The sequence below is a fragment of the Pteronotus mesoamericanus genome, unplaced genomic scaffold (genome assembly GCF_021234165.1).
Source record: "Pteronotus mesoamericanus isolate MK-2021 breed Mesoamerican mustached bat unplaced genomic scaffold, CSHL_Meso_final scaffold_651, whole genome shotgun sequence".
NCBI lineage: Eukaryota > Metazoa > Chordata > Mammalia > Chiroptera > Mormoopidae > Pteronotus > Pteronotus mesoamericanus.
In genome coordinates, this window is record NW_026555325.1 from 18,818,553 (window position 1) to 18,833,816 (window position 15,264).

Genomic DNA, 15,264 nt, shown 5'->3' on the forward strand with positions numbered 1-15,264 from the left:
AAGATATAATTGACATATAATATTGTGTAAATGTAATGTGTTGATTTGATACATTAATATATTGCAATATGAGTTACCACCATAGTCTTAGCTAACACCTCTAGCATGTCATATAATTATCATTTCTTTTTTGTGTGGAAAAATTCACCAGCATCTCAGTAGGTCAGTTGGCTGGCACTTCCTGGTTCTTCCTCCTTTTTTTCCCATTTGTATTGAATTTATTGGGGTGACATTGCTTAATAAAATTTAATGAAGATTGGTGAAACCACTGTGGAAAACTGAGTAGAGTTACATCAAAAAATTAAAAATAAAACTTCCTTGTGACCCAGACTTTCCACTCCTGGAATTTACCCAACAAAACCTGAAACAATAATTCAAAAGAATATATGTACCCTAATGTTCAGTGTGGCATCATTTACAATTGCCAAGATTTGGAAGAAGCCCAAGTGTCCATTAGTAGATGAGTAGATAAAAATGATATGGTACATTTACACAATGGAATACTATATGGCTATAAAAAAGAAAGAACTATTACCTTTTGAGACAACATGGATGGACCTGGAGAAAATTATGCTAAGTGAAATAAGTCATTCAGAGAAAGAAAAGTACCGTATGATTTCTCTCATATAACAGAATAAACTAAAAAACAAAATAGAAACGGATTCAGAAGTAGAGAACAGACTGACAACTATCAAAGGAGTTGAAGGGTTGGATGAAAACAGTGAAGGGATTAAGAAAAAAAAACTTCAAATCAACAACAGTGTGGTGAATTTTTCATTGATTTTAGAACCTAAGTAAAGAAAAAAACTTCTTGCAAAAGCAACAATAACAAAATAACAAAAAATAAAGTTTTTTTCTAAGAATATAAACTTGGATAAAATTAATTTAATTTGCTATGGTTTTTCCTATAGAAAATTGATAACATTTAATACTTGTCACCTGGTTTGTTAATCCAAAGAATTGAATAAAGATGGCTCTTTAAAAAGGAATCTAATTACTTTCTATTCAATAATATTTTGTTTATGAAATAAAGTGGAAGGAAGCTGCGCAATAAACTGAGAATTTAATTTACCCTACAATTAATTTGTATAACTTGAGAATGGAAGTGTAAACACAAGGATTGCTGCCTAATTTCTCACTTATTTTTCTACTTTGTATTATAGTCTTATTATACTGGAAATTCTTAAACACAAATATTATCAAGAGCATAATATTTCAGAAGCTTAAATTGCTATCAGCCTATCTCCAACAGTTGACTTTGCTTCAGTGTGAAGTGAAATTTCTAAATTTCTCTGTTACCTCACATTCTAACTGAGCTTTTGCAAAATTGCCAGGGTTGTTTCCCTGAAAAAACAAGAAAAAATGAGAAAAGAAAAAGAAGAAAATAAATTAGAACTAATGTCATCATTCTTAGACTTTGTTCCCATTCTTGTTCATCAGCTCTCCCAGTGTTCCACCTTGCCATAATTCGGCCACACTGGCAAGTCTTCTCTTTCCAGAAGATACATGCTCTTTCATATCTTAATATGTTTTCTTTTCTTTTGCTTTCCATTCATTCTAGAATGTCTCTCCCTGTCCACCCTTATCTCTTATTTAATTAAGAGCATAGTCAGATGCTACATCTTTCACGAGGCTTTTCCTAACAGCTCAGATAGAATTTGTTGTCCTTTCCAATATGTCCTTATTCCAACTAGATTATAATCTCTTTCAGAGCAGAAATCTTATCATGGTTGATGATAATAAATGTTTCTTAGGCTTAATTAAATTGAACTTCAGCCTCATCTAAAAAAAAAAACATTCTGCATGAAGCATTTTCTGATCCTCTCTGTTACACATAATTTCATTCTCTGAGTGCTATAGTTTTCATTTTTTATGTGACTGACTTTATTCTTAAATTATAATATATATGGAAAAATATCACTCCCAATACATGTCATAAAAGGTTTGGTGGCAAAAAAATCAGTCCTTTTTAGAGAGAATTGCATGTCACATGTTACAGGTGTTCAAATATTTATCAAATGGATTTCATTATTTTGAAAATCTTCAAATTATATATAATATATAATATATATGTGTCCAGAAGGTATCCAGCCATGTAATATGAAAAATAAAGACATTTATTGAAGAAGATACAAAATACAAGAAACATTGTATATAGGACAATGACACCTCAGTCCCCTTAAATGTAGGGACTTGAGACATCATATAGTCCTCCCAATCACCATCAGCTGCTTTGTGGTGCTTTCCTGAATCTCATTGACAGTCTAAAATCTCTTCCCTTTCAAAGGTGATTTTAGCTTTGGGAAAAGCCAGAAGTTGCAAGGTGTCAGTCTGGGCTCTTGGGGGCTGAGTCACGTGGGTCATTTGATGTTCCACCTAAAAACTCTACACAAGATGTAGCATATGAGTGGACACATTGTCATGATGAAGCTGCCAATCACCAGTAGCCCCTAACTGTGACCTTCTGAATCATTTAAATAATTTCTGCAGAGGAATATTCAAGCTTAATGCAAACTTTGATTCAGATTCGTTGCTCTACTCACTCAGTCATTTTGAATGCGACAGCCACAAAGTACACACGCTCACTCATGGCACCTACCACCTCCACTGACTAGTACAGTGAAGTTGTCATTGTTCACACATGTGCATTCCAGTCCATTCGCTTTGACTACTAGTTTACATTGATGTCACGCACACCATTTTCATTATGTTAACAATGGTTGGAATTTTCCCAGACAGAAAATGTGTGTGTGTGTGCACGTGTGTGTGTGTGTGTGTGTGTGTGTGTGTGTGTGTAATACCACCTTCAAATCCATAGGGTCAAATTAAACCACAACTTTGTAACATTATGTGATTTTATAGAATTCTGAACATTAAAAAATATAAAACATGTTTGAGATTATGTATATTTAGGTGTCATACAAATTTAATTTATTTTCCTGTTTTCTGATATTTTTAATGTAAATTTTTCAATAAAGTATTATTTCATAATTATAAACATGAACATTTTGAAAATTGGATAGTCTTTACAATAGTATTGATATCACATAATTTTAGTCTCACAAAAGCTATCCCCTAAACTTAGCATATTAAAAATATCATTAGTTCCAAAAACTCATGACAAATCTGATCAAAAAACACATATTTTACCTACCTATGGGCAATCTAAATTATCTTTCCTTCTAAATGTAATGCTATTCCCATTATTAAAGAATTAAGTCTTTCTCGAACACTTCTGAGGTAAAAATAATGAACTAATTCTGTTTTACTCAACAGAGAACTAGTACATTGTGTTATTGTAATCTGACTTGTATCCTACTTGTAAAGCACTGGGAATTATTACTTTAAAGTATGCTGTTAGAGTAGATTTTCTGCAGTTTAGTATATTGTAATGTAATATAATTGCTAAATGCAAATGAGATACTGTACAGCTCTTCCATAGAGTTGTTCATGAAAGTCAACCACTTTACATATTACAGTGAAGTGCATGTTATTAAGAAACAAATTGTAATGAAACCCTTTTGGTATAAAGACAGATACTATAGATTTATAATAAGTGATAATATAGTAGGGTACAAACACAGCTAATCTGTCACCTGTCAAAAAATTCAACTATTAAGAGCATTAAATATGCCAAGCATGACAGCATTATACTTTTAAAGATTTCCACTTTACTCACAGTACTTCATGTTGGAGTAACACTTGAAAGTTACTTTAGCTTCCAAATATTAACCAACTATGTTTTTTGCCAAACAAAGCCTGAGATTCACCCAGTAAATACTTCAGCGAAGTGGAGGAGGAAAGTGCTTCTCAACTTTCAGGGCCAGAGTTCCTATCTCATTCATCTATAACTAGTTACAGATTAATTAACTAATATTAGTTATAAATCAATTAATTACATGTGAATATCTTGTCTTTCAAATGTGTTTCAGCTGAATGAGGACAACAGCCATACCTTGTACTCCTTTTCCCCGGCCCAGAGTGAATTTGGAATCAACCCCAGATGAAGAATTAATTTAATCTCCTTACAGATAATTTTGTTTTTCTAAAAAATAGCTTGCACCAGATTATCCCTAAAGTCCCTTAAAATCAAGGATTCTATGAAATATGATCTGATAATTGCTTAGAAAAGTAACTATGAGCCCTGGCTGGTGTGGCTCAGTGGATTGAGCTCTGTGGCGGGTCCTCAGTTGGGGATGTGTGAGAGGCAACCCCTCAGTGTGTCTCCTGCTCGTTAATGTTCCTCTCCCTGTCTTTCTTCCCCCCTTCCCCCTCTCTAAAAGTAAATAAATAAAATATTTTTTTAAAAAAAGAAATGTAGCTGTGAACTGATTAAATGAACTAACAAAATTGTTAGAAACCAACAATGTTTTACAGGATAAAAGTTATATAAATACACAAAAAAATTATGAGCAGTGGCACTACTTAAGATCAGAATATCCTGTAAACTCACAAAACCATCTTTACAGCTAGTAAGTATAAACCATGTAACTGGCCATCCAATCACACTGAAGCATTTGGCCCCGCCTAATACATCTCATTTTTATACAGATTGTGGTGAGATGGCCACCAGGAGAACAGGAAGGTGAAACCACAGTGATTAGTACTATAAATAGCAAAATGGTCAGTGAATTATAAAACAAAACTCCTCAAAGATATATTTCTTACTTATGGTTTCTAATTATAACATTAATTAAATAAAGCACTAATTAAAAAGAAAAGGGGGGCGGGGAGCAGAGACACCAATGGGTTTGTTTCATGCCGAAGAAACCAGCTCAAAAGCAATTCATTATTAATGCCTGAATATTCTTGCTAAACAGTTCTGATTACTTCACAAGAAAGAGGTCAAGGTAGTGGAGAAAGGGATTTAATCAAATAAACTCTCAATCTCTCTCCAAATAGCATTTTCATCCAGCTGCATGTAAATTCATCAGATGACTAGCTTCCAAAAGCACAGGCAAGGTTAATCTGCTATGACTGTTAAAACTTCTATGATACGCCTATTGAATAAAGATTTAAAATGGGATGAACCATGCAAGTTACCCCAAATTAGATTTTTTTACTCATAAAATAGATGAAATTTCCACTGTTAGAAAGAAACAAACAAATAAGCCTAATTTCTTCCATCTAAATTAACATTTATTGTTAATTTCTTAAGAAGAGTTCTTTGTAATGTATTGTAGCTTTAATTTACTGGGATGCTTTAGGACTTTCTTCTCTTAGGTTTTAGAAATCCAGAAGGCTTCCACTCTGGTTGGAATTAGCTTAAAACCTTAAGACCTTAGAAATCCTATAAAAGAAAACAGGTTGTAATGAGTTTTACAATACTTTAAAAATCAAACTGATTTACTTTTGCTTATATGCAAGATTATAAAATTCATCATATTTTTATCCAACAGCAATATCACTGGCAAACATTACTGAGTCTGTTGGTGATTTATTACTTAAAAGGCAAATATAATTTTAATTTCCAATTTTAAAAATGTAAAAATGGATGGCAATAAGAGCAGTAAAAGGGTATATTAGTGTGCATTTTCACAGACAAGGAAAATATATATAAGGATAAAATAGCTGCACAGAAAAAATTTACTAGTACATTTTTGTCTGCTTCATTCTCCATGAGACTATATAATTGTGTATAAATATATTACACCAGTTAAAATCATGTTTTAAAATATGGCAAGGTGTTTGATATGTTTTACTGTGAGGATGAAAAAATTTGAATTTATTTTATTAGAAAAATAGAAAATTATGTGATGTAGATGTTTCTAAAATTGAAAAAAAAGTAAGAGCACAAATATTTTTTGAGAAAAATACACAATTTACTTTCACTAATAAGTAATTTAAATAGAATTTTCATACAAATCCAATGTCACAATAGGGAACCTATAAAGATTTTTAAAACATCTATGATATCTATACTCTATGAATGCTCATTTTGTGGATGTTTTTAATTTATAACTTCAAAGTCCATATGAAAACATTCTGTACCATGGATAATGTTTAATTCAGTATATTGTTATTTCAATAATTCTTACAAATGTTTCCTATTGCTAAATTTATAAAATCTTTTATATTGCACATTTTAATACTATATTTAAGAAATTAAGTAGCAGTTAATAAATCTTCTTCAAAAATATTAAAGTGATTTTCTCCTGGCATTCTTTGCCCTCTTAGCTCTCAGCACTTTTCTTGAATCTTAGACACCATTTTACATGAGGACAATTTCTAAAAAGCAAAATATAACTGTCTAATTAAGGGCTGTGTGATTGGCTAGTTTGCGGTCTCTTTGACAGTTGTGACAAATACACATATTGGCACAGCCCTAACCTCACTTCACAGTTTGCAACACAAAGATGGTATTTTCAGAAATGTGGAGAACACTCTGATACAAAGCTTCACTATGTCTAGTGCTATTCCATTTAATTTTTTATTAACTGCCTGAACATATGCCATTCTAGAAGAGGGTAATAGTTACAAAATGTCAGCAGAAACATTTAAACTGCTAAAATGTAAATGATTTTATAAATTTGTAATGAAAGGTAATTGTCATGTGGGAAAAGTAACAGAAAAACAGATATGTATAAATGCAAAACTGGTAAAAAATACATCTCATTGATTGAAGGTAGGAAAACCTAAGTATATTTTAATGAGTACTCTAAGCAGTATTTAAATAAAATTAGATTCATAAGTAGAAAATGTGAATTCTATAATATTTTATTTTCTAACATTAGAAAAGTTCATAATAAGGCAAGAACTCATAGAACTTCAATATGCCAAATTCAATAAACAGTAGGACATTAAGATGCTTCACCTTATTAAAAAAAAAACAAATAAATCAAAGTAGGATAATAACAATAAAAAGTGTCTTTGGTATCAGTATAAAGCTTTACGAGCACAATATTCAATATGATTAGTTTGTTTCTTTATTTTCCACTACGATGAAAAACAGTTTAGTGATTAATCCCTTCAGCAACATAGTGCTGGGTCAGTACTTTCAAATATGTCAAGAAGACGACTCTGGTAAGGAACTGAGTATTTCCTCAGCCACCATACAGAGCAACCACCTTCCAGTTAGGTTTGCGGGCAACCATCTTTAAATGCTTGAGCTGTTCTGCGGGCCATGACAAGATTTGCAATTCTCTACGTTTATTTACACACCATCACCCCAACTAGACATCACATGGAAGCGGCATGGTCACAGCTGACCCCAGGGTAGTCCCTGTCTCTGCCGATCCAATTTCATTGTGCTCTGCAATTGAACTGCAGTCATACTGTAGAGGATGTATGCACAGGACTCCGTGCCACAATAAAATTAGCAGAAGCTTGTCAGGGGCATTTTCCTGTTTTACAGTGACAGACCCTGGACAAATAGGTCTGCTTTCCAGAAGTCCGTAGAGATCTGTCTCTCTTGCAATGTATATGAGCCCAGAATATTTATGTCACAGTGTTCTATTTGGCAATCTTGTTATGTAATAGTTTGAGAACAATGTTAAGCTTTAGTAATTTTCCGTTTCCTCTTCACAGTTTTCAGGGGCTTCAAATTGCCTATGAACAGACTATTTCTTTGTGATTTGTACAGAAACAGCTTCTGTTTAGTAGTAGTCATGGAGAAAAATTTATTCTTCCTGCAAAGGAAAATTGTAGCACAGATCCATTGTATTTTCAAAGCAAAAGTTCAGAGATTTTTTTTTTTTACAGTTTGATAAATCAAGTTTCAAAAGCTTCTTTTCTGCAATTTGATTTTACCTGTAAAAATGAGCTATATCACAAGTAAAATCTGCTTAGGAGACATTTAAAATACTTCAGCAAATAAATTTAAAAGATTCTTTGTTTAAAATAAAATGTTAAAAGACTAATATGGTAAATAGATAAATTTTACCATTTGTGGGCAGAACATTTTAAACATAATATGTTTTGTAATCTAGCCCAAAGTAATTTTATTAGATATTCTGTGCGGGTCTTACATCAAACATTCTCAGAAGCCCTGGAATCATTTTATATTCACTGGAAGACAGAAAGAAATCCAAAACCTAGTTAAATAAATTGTTCATTTATTCTTTCCCTTTTATGCACCAAGATCTACATGTGGTCATTAATTATAAAGAGACTATTATAGCACCATATTTTCATTCAATACGATGTCCTGGTATATATCAAATAAGTCCCATAATTAAAACAGAAGGGCCACAATGACAATTAAAATTACAATCTATATGGGGAAAGAAAGTACAGTTCTGCAATTTTTCACCCTGTCACTGTCAGCTGCATGGAATATTCTGGTCACGTCTCTTGTAAAGCAGCCTAAATTCTTCTTCACCAATGCAACCTCAAAAGCATTATCAGCACCTAAGCAAAAGCCTATGCAAGTATAATTTAATATGAAGCCACAGTTTGCAAGTAATAGCGTATAAAGTGATATTTAAGTGGTGTTTTAAGCACACTTCTGATGGCTACAGCCGCTTTTCCCTGGTAAATGCATTTTCCTTTGAGTAGTGATTATGAGTCCTAGGTGAAGAGGTCCTGTGTGCAGGTCTGTCAGTAAGCCTTACTTCCAGCTGCCAATCTTTACTTCATAGTGAAGAAAAAGCCACATAGCACCTTGTTCTTACTCTTGTATGCTGTCATCCCCTGAGCCTGATAACACAAAATCATTTCCACAGAACACTTTCCTGCTTCTGCCTCTTAAACCTTGAGACCTACACATTGTGCATGTACTTGCACCCTTGGCAACCGGCTCCCCGGAAGCCCCTTCCTTTGAACCATCAGAGTCTTCAGGCAGACTATTTTTAACACTTATCTTGGTAAATATCTACATTAATGGAGTACAAAGCTTTTTGGTAGCAATATGTATTTGCTACAATTTATTGTCTATAAAAGTCACGAACAGTGAATTATGACTCTTAAAATTGTGTTTTTCTTTGTAATAACTTTAAACTGAGCACTCATATATGAAGCATGCAATGGAGATTGAGAAGGTTTTGTATAATAAAACTGTGACATGGTCATTTTTTCCAGTTTTGCATTACAGAGACACACTCATGCATGGTGCTTTTTAAATTCTTATTATGTGTGAGGTCAGGGGGTCGAATGTCAGAAAGTACTGTTAATTTCACGGGGTTAAGGGAAAGTAAATTCGGAGGGAATACAGATCACTTAGCACAGAAAACCAGCTCCTCTGAAGTTTGGTTTTACATTTGTTAACCATATCCTTCAGCTGACGAACCATTGAGACCACGGTGACATTCTGGTCCCAGATATAATGGCTTGACATGCTGCAGTGAGAGTGTGATTCTGTCGCCCTGCTCCGTGCCAGCCTCAGCCTTCCTCTGAATCAATGAAGCACTAAAACTCCACACAACTGGAACTGAACAAAGCATGTTGCCATTTTGGCTGTGATGTTTAAATTATAGAGAAAGCAGTCAGGATGTCTTAAAGTTCAATCTGACAAGAAATGTAAAATATATTTCTGTCTTCATTCTCTGGGAAGGTAGCATCGTACACTGAACAGTATCACTACCCAGAGTCCTTTTAAAGTGGTTCGTAACAGAACGTTAAAGACCAAATTCTTGCATGTCACGGTTTTTTTCCTAATCAAAAGGACACTTTATCATTGCGCTAAGTTTCTTGGGGAAAATAATAACCTAGATAATATTGTTTTATCCGGTTGGCAATGTAGGGCTATATAGTTGCTTTAATTCACTGTTTGTTCTGAAAGACAAAATTAACATATGCTGGCACAGATATGCAGGATATGGGTTATATAGCTCCCCACCACCACCAGCAAGATAAAACAATTATCCATTTTATGCTTATGGCAGATGAATAATAATCCAAATAGAAGCTAATCTGAGGACTGTGAGCATGTGAACTCTGGTAAAACCTGCAATTTTAGTTAAACAAGGTTCTCTGGGCTGGTATAGACAGACGGTGACAGGTTAGGATGGGTAGTTCTGATTTAGTTTTTTAAACCAGATTTTTCAGATTCAAAATCAAACTGGGCTCAGCTGCCCCTTATAATTAAATTTTAATGACTTAGGCTGAGTGTTTGTGTTTTGGCAGCATGCTTAAGTGTTAGCATTTAAACGGTTACAACTAGAGGTTGAGGGGAAGAACCCCATTCAAATCATAGGTGAAGTTTCTCCAGAGATACCCTGACTGACTGGGATGTGAACAGCTAGCCACAGGACATCCAGCTGTAGTAACTTGTTAAATATTAAATTAGAATAAAATCCTACATACTCTAAATTCCACAGTGGCCTGAGGGCCAAAGCTTTCCAGTTTTAACACTCTTCACCAGAAATCACAGTTCTCTATGGGTTTGTATGCCAAAGGGTCTATCGGTATGTAAAAGCTGTATGTGGTACTTCTCATAAAATCACCCTTTCTCACAAAATGGCAAGAACAATCCAGGGTACACATTATAATCAGTTCATTTTTTTAAAAAAAGAATTATTATTAACTTGCAGTGGTATATTTCACTGGCTCTCTTTTATAATTAAAAACTTTTTCCCCACAAATTCTTTTTTCCAGCAAGCAGCCTGTTGCCTGAAGTTTTAATCCTTCATTACTAGTTAAAACAAAATCACCAATTAGGCACATGAACACGTCTGTATTAATCTCATTAAGGTGATGGCACCAAATAAATTGGAACTATTTTTGTGCTTTTACTGTGTTCCTATGGCTTTATCAGGCCCTGTGGTCATATACAAAGGCCTCGAAGCTTAGTCATTTAGAGTCATTCAGTTGTGGACTGAATGTGGCATTACCATCTATGGCTGAAAATTGCTTTCAGCTTTTAAACTGCACTGACTAGTCTGTAGTTAATCTTAGATCATTCACTCGCAAAATTAAATGAGCCAGAACGATGGTCTTTTTTTTTAATATAAAATAATACATCACAAAACACTTATTTGCCCTGCCCAAAAGAGAGATCAAATTCATTTAAAATCCCATAAACCAGAGTTGTGAATTTTTAATTTTATTTAGTAGCAGAGAAATAGAGGGTTAGCTATCTTTCTACAGCACATCATTGCTATAAATTTACATATGGAACATGGTTTGATGCTTAACCAACCTTTAATCTACCTTTGATGTATACTTTACTTCAACATGGTCATGTGACACCCTTATTAATGCAAATGTAAAAAAGACTGTTTTGGATCTCTGATGTAATTAGCCATAAACCTGTGTTTTAAAAAAAAAAGGAAGAGTGCCTGCTTGAGTCACTGGAGTTGCATATAAAGCTCACGGTTATCACAGAAGAATAACTTTAAGAAACTAAGTTCAAAATTTTACTTCATTCATTTCTATGTTTTCTGCCTAAGCAACTGTTGAAGAGTATTTTATTAAACCAGTGATAGTCAACTTAAGATTTGATTGCTAATTTGTTTCATAGACGTAAACCATGTAAATTTCCATAAGATTTTTACCCAGCTTCTTATGAAACCACACTCAGAGAAAAATGCTAACTGAGGCAATGGAAAACATAATACTTTTTATTCTGGTTAGTACATATTATAGTCATTTCAAACACATCACCTTTTAAATAAAAACACTGGGTGCATTCTCTTGTTGTTGCTTCCCTCCCTGTGCACTGCCATATCCCACAATGTGGACAAAATGGCTATGTTTTGATTTTGGCAGTCACTAATTTTAGGCTCCAAAAAACATGAGCCAAAACAAATGAGGTGAGGTCACTTCATAATGCCATTTGGAGGCAAAAAGTTTGAGTATTTGAGGTTCTGACCCAGTGAGTCCCCTGGTGAATGACAGGATGCTGAGGTTAGATATTGGAAAATAAGATTCATGCTCCTCTGCCACCGGAGCTTGTGCGAGCTGCCTGTTTGACAGAGAAGGCGGTGTGTGGTCTGGACCTCAAGAAAAAGGAAGCCAGCCACCCAAATCAGAACTACTCTGTCGGCCATCCGCTTATGATTCTGACATCAGCTTAGGGAGAAAGGAAGAACGTGGTTTAAAAAATTAAGATTCCACTTTATTTTGAGATAGTCTAGGGAATTGCATGTGTCTCTCTCAATTCTATAAAAGTTCCTGAATTACAAATATAACTGCTGAAGTCACATTGGGGACATCTCTTTATTTTTACTATATGTTGCAAGTATTCATGACTGAAGTTGTACCATTCCAGAAATGAACCATCCATCATTTTTAAAAATATAATTTTGTAAGCATAAATGCATGAAATAAAGTACGTTTCTTTTTTAATATTCTTTTAAATTTAAACAAAAGCAAAATCGACTGACATTAATAGACAAATTAACAGTCTCTCACTGTTTATATAATTATTTTGCCAACTATAGACATAGCTTTCTACTTCATTTGTAATAACCTAGATAAAAAGGATTTTGTGACCAAAACATCATATTTATTTTTATTGAAACTGTTCTTCCTATCTTAAAAACTTTCTTGAGACCCCTTGACCTAATCCTAAATATAAGTAGGTTCTTTAAATCTCACATTGCTAATTTAAAATAGGTGTTACATTTATATTTTTCAATACATTTTAATGATTTCAAAGGAGATGAATCTGCTCAGGATTTGTACCTTTTCCAAGAATATTGAAACAAAACATTTATATATTTTTTAAAATCTCATCCAAATATCAGGTGGCCATTCTAAATACCTCACAGTATTAGTTATGCTATCTCAAGAAAAGTATCTGCATATTGTTGTTTATTCTGTGAAATAGTCCGTTTTTTAATAGCCTGAACCAAATAATTTCTCATTTTTACAGGCTTCACTTCACTTTTCTCACAGTGAATAAATTGCAACTTATTTCCATGAAATTCACAGATGACACAGATCTTTATTTTGCATAAAGGCATAAAGAAGTGTCTAATATCTTCAATATTCATCTGCTAAGTGGACATTTGCATTGGGTTAGAACGGAAAAAGAGCCCCAACCCTCCCGCAGTGACAGCTGTACAAAGGGATGACATCTGACAGCTGTGACAGTGCTGAAGGGAAACTCAGATGACTCGCAGCATCCATGATCCAATTACAGCACACATCCCTCTGACAGACCCAGCAGCTTGACTCCAGCGTTTGGAAGGACAGTATTGATCTCTTGTCAGAAACCAGTTGCCTGCCTGCAATTGTGTGCTGCTGAACTTTGAAAAGCTATAGTACCCTCTTAAATGATAGGGGCAGTCAGGTTATAGTATTCAGGTACAAAGAGAGGTGCAAAGGGTATCTGCTAAATGCTCTAAACTTGAACAAATCATAACAATATGACAGTCCAATCATACTCAAGGAGCCCAGCTGATCTAGCTGGCTACTGTCTGTGCTAATGGAGAGACAGCTCTTTGTGTTTAGTGGGATGATCTTACTTGATGAAAAGGCCACTGCAATTAGTGCATGCTGGTTGGCTGTGCTGGGTGACAGCAGCATGGATGGTATAATGGCAGCTGCCAATAACCCTAACTTCAAGAAAGCAGACAATTAGGCCTTTGATCCTAACACTGTTAGTCCCTCTACTCCAGCCCTCTGCTCCACTTTTACTGTAAACCTCACAAGGGCAATGTGGTATAACCTCGCCAAACAGAACAACTTGGTCAAGAGGTCAATTACCTTTTTCCTCTTGCTCCTGTTCCCGCCTTCCTTAAGTGGCGGGAGGGAGAGAGAGAGAGAGTGAAAGAGACACATGCGACGTGTAACAAATATTTGCTTTCAACTATAATTTAAAGGAAGCTAAAATATGAGCACAATGTTTTAACATGCATAATTTTAAAATACATTAAAAAATAAGATGTTGAAACAAGAGGCTGAACAATAATAGAGCTATCTAATGGCACATGTTTGATGATACATGTAGCATTAAATGTTTTTAAAAATATATCAAAATCCTATGATAATTTCAAGATTATCTTCATTGCTTTAGGATGGGATAAAGATAGCTGAAATAATGTAAATACTTAGAGCATATACAAAACATAATGCAAATTATTTCAGTGATTTTCATCAAGTGCAACTTCAGAAAAAGTTCATCAGTCAAGTAAAACTAGTTAAATATTGGACCACACATACACATCCATGTGCTCACATACAAAAACAATGATACTAGTATATACAAATCCATAATCAGAAAATTGATGTTTGTTTCAGCAGCAAATTTACTAAAACCAGTATGATACAGAGAAGATTAGCCTGGCCCTGTGCAAAGATGGCAAGCAAATTGAGAAAGTGTTCCATATTTTTAAATGAATATTCTTTATATATCTCAAATTTATAACTTTCTTAACTTTAAAATTTTTTTCTAACATAGTTGAACAGGTAATAAATATTATTAACTCTAGATAGACAGAGACTTCAACCAAAACCTGTAGGATATGCTTATTGTTGACATTTTATTAATTATAAGTACTGAAAAAAAAGAAAAAATTGAGTTTATATCAGTCTTAGGTACTTCCTAATAGAATGAATATAATGGCAAAACTGGAAAACTGGCTTAACATATAGCATAAATGTATGTTTCAAATAGCCAAATGTTGAAGAACAGTGTGGCATTTATAAAAGATAAAATAGGAAATGGAAACTAGGGTTTTAGAAATGAAGAGAACCAGAGATTAAAAGTATGAAAAAACAGACTTTGGGAGAACTTTAGAGCAGAAGACAACTGAGACATAATGGTTTATAAGATAGAAGAACACAAAACATTGGGCTTTAGTAATACAAATCCTTAATATAATTGCAAAGATATCTGTGGTCACAAATATGTAAATAAATGCTAATTAAAACACAAGTGGTCATACAAATATAAATTGGATAAATAAAAAATTAGTGAGGGTGCAGAGAAACAGATATTCTCCTCTTCAGTATAGACTGCCAAAGTCTCTCTTAAAGTTGATTTGAAATATCTACCCAAAATCCATATTACTTTAATCAAAATAATTTTTAGTCTACAAAGATTTATGTACAAGAACATTCATTACAATACTGTTTGTAATGTGAAAAAATGAAAATGATATGAATATCTAGTAAGAGGGGATCAATTAACTGTATCATGATACATATATAAAATAGAATAGAACTAGCAAAAAGAAGGTAGATTTATATGTTAATATGAAATTTTCTATAAGATGTATAGTATCAACTTATTTGTATAAAATCACATACAAAAACAAGCATGTATGTATAGATGTCTGTGTATTTTTACATATATGAATAGGTATAAGATATTTATATTTACATATATGCTTTATATAGATATTAACATTTTTAGAAATACCAACAAGAGAATGGTAA

At 33.5% G+C, this 15,264-nt stretch overlaps 1 non-coding gene across 1 annotated transcript; it reads left to right on the plus strand.

The window, feature by feature from the left end:
* The first annotated feature begins 14,115 nt into the window (after positions 1-14,115).
* On the plus strand, positions 14,116-14,217 carry LOC129062002 (U6 spliceosomal RNA). Its single transcript, XR_008528244.1, has one exon. It is a non-coding gene; the product is annotated as a U6 spliceosomal RNA (small nuclear RNA).
* Positions 14,218-15,264: the final 1,047 nt, after the last annotated feature.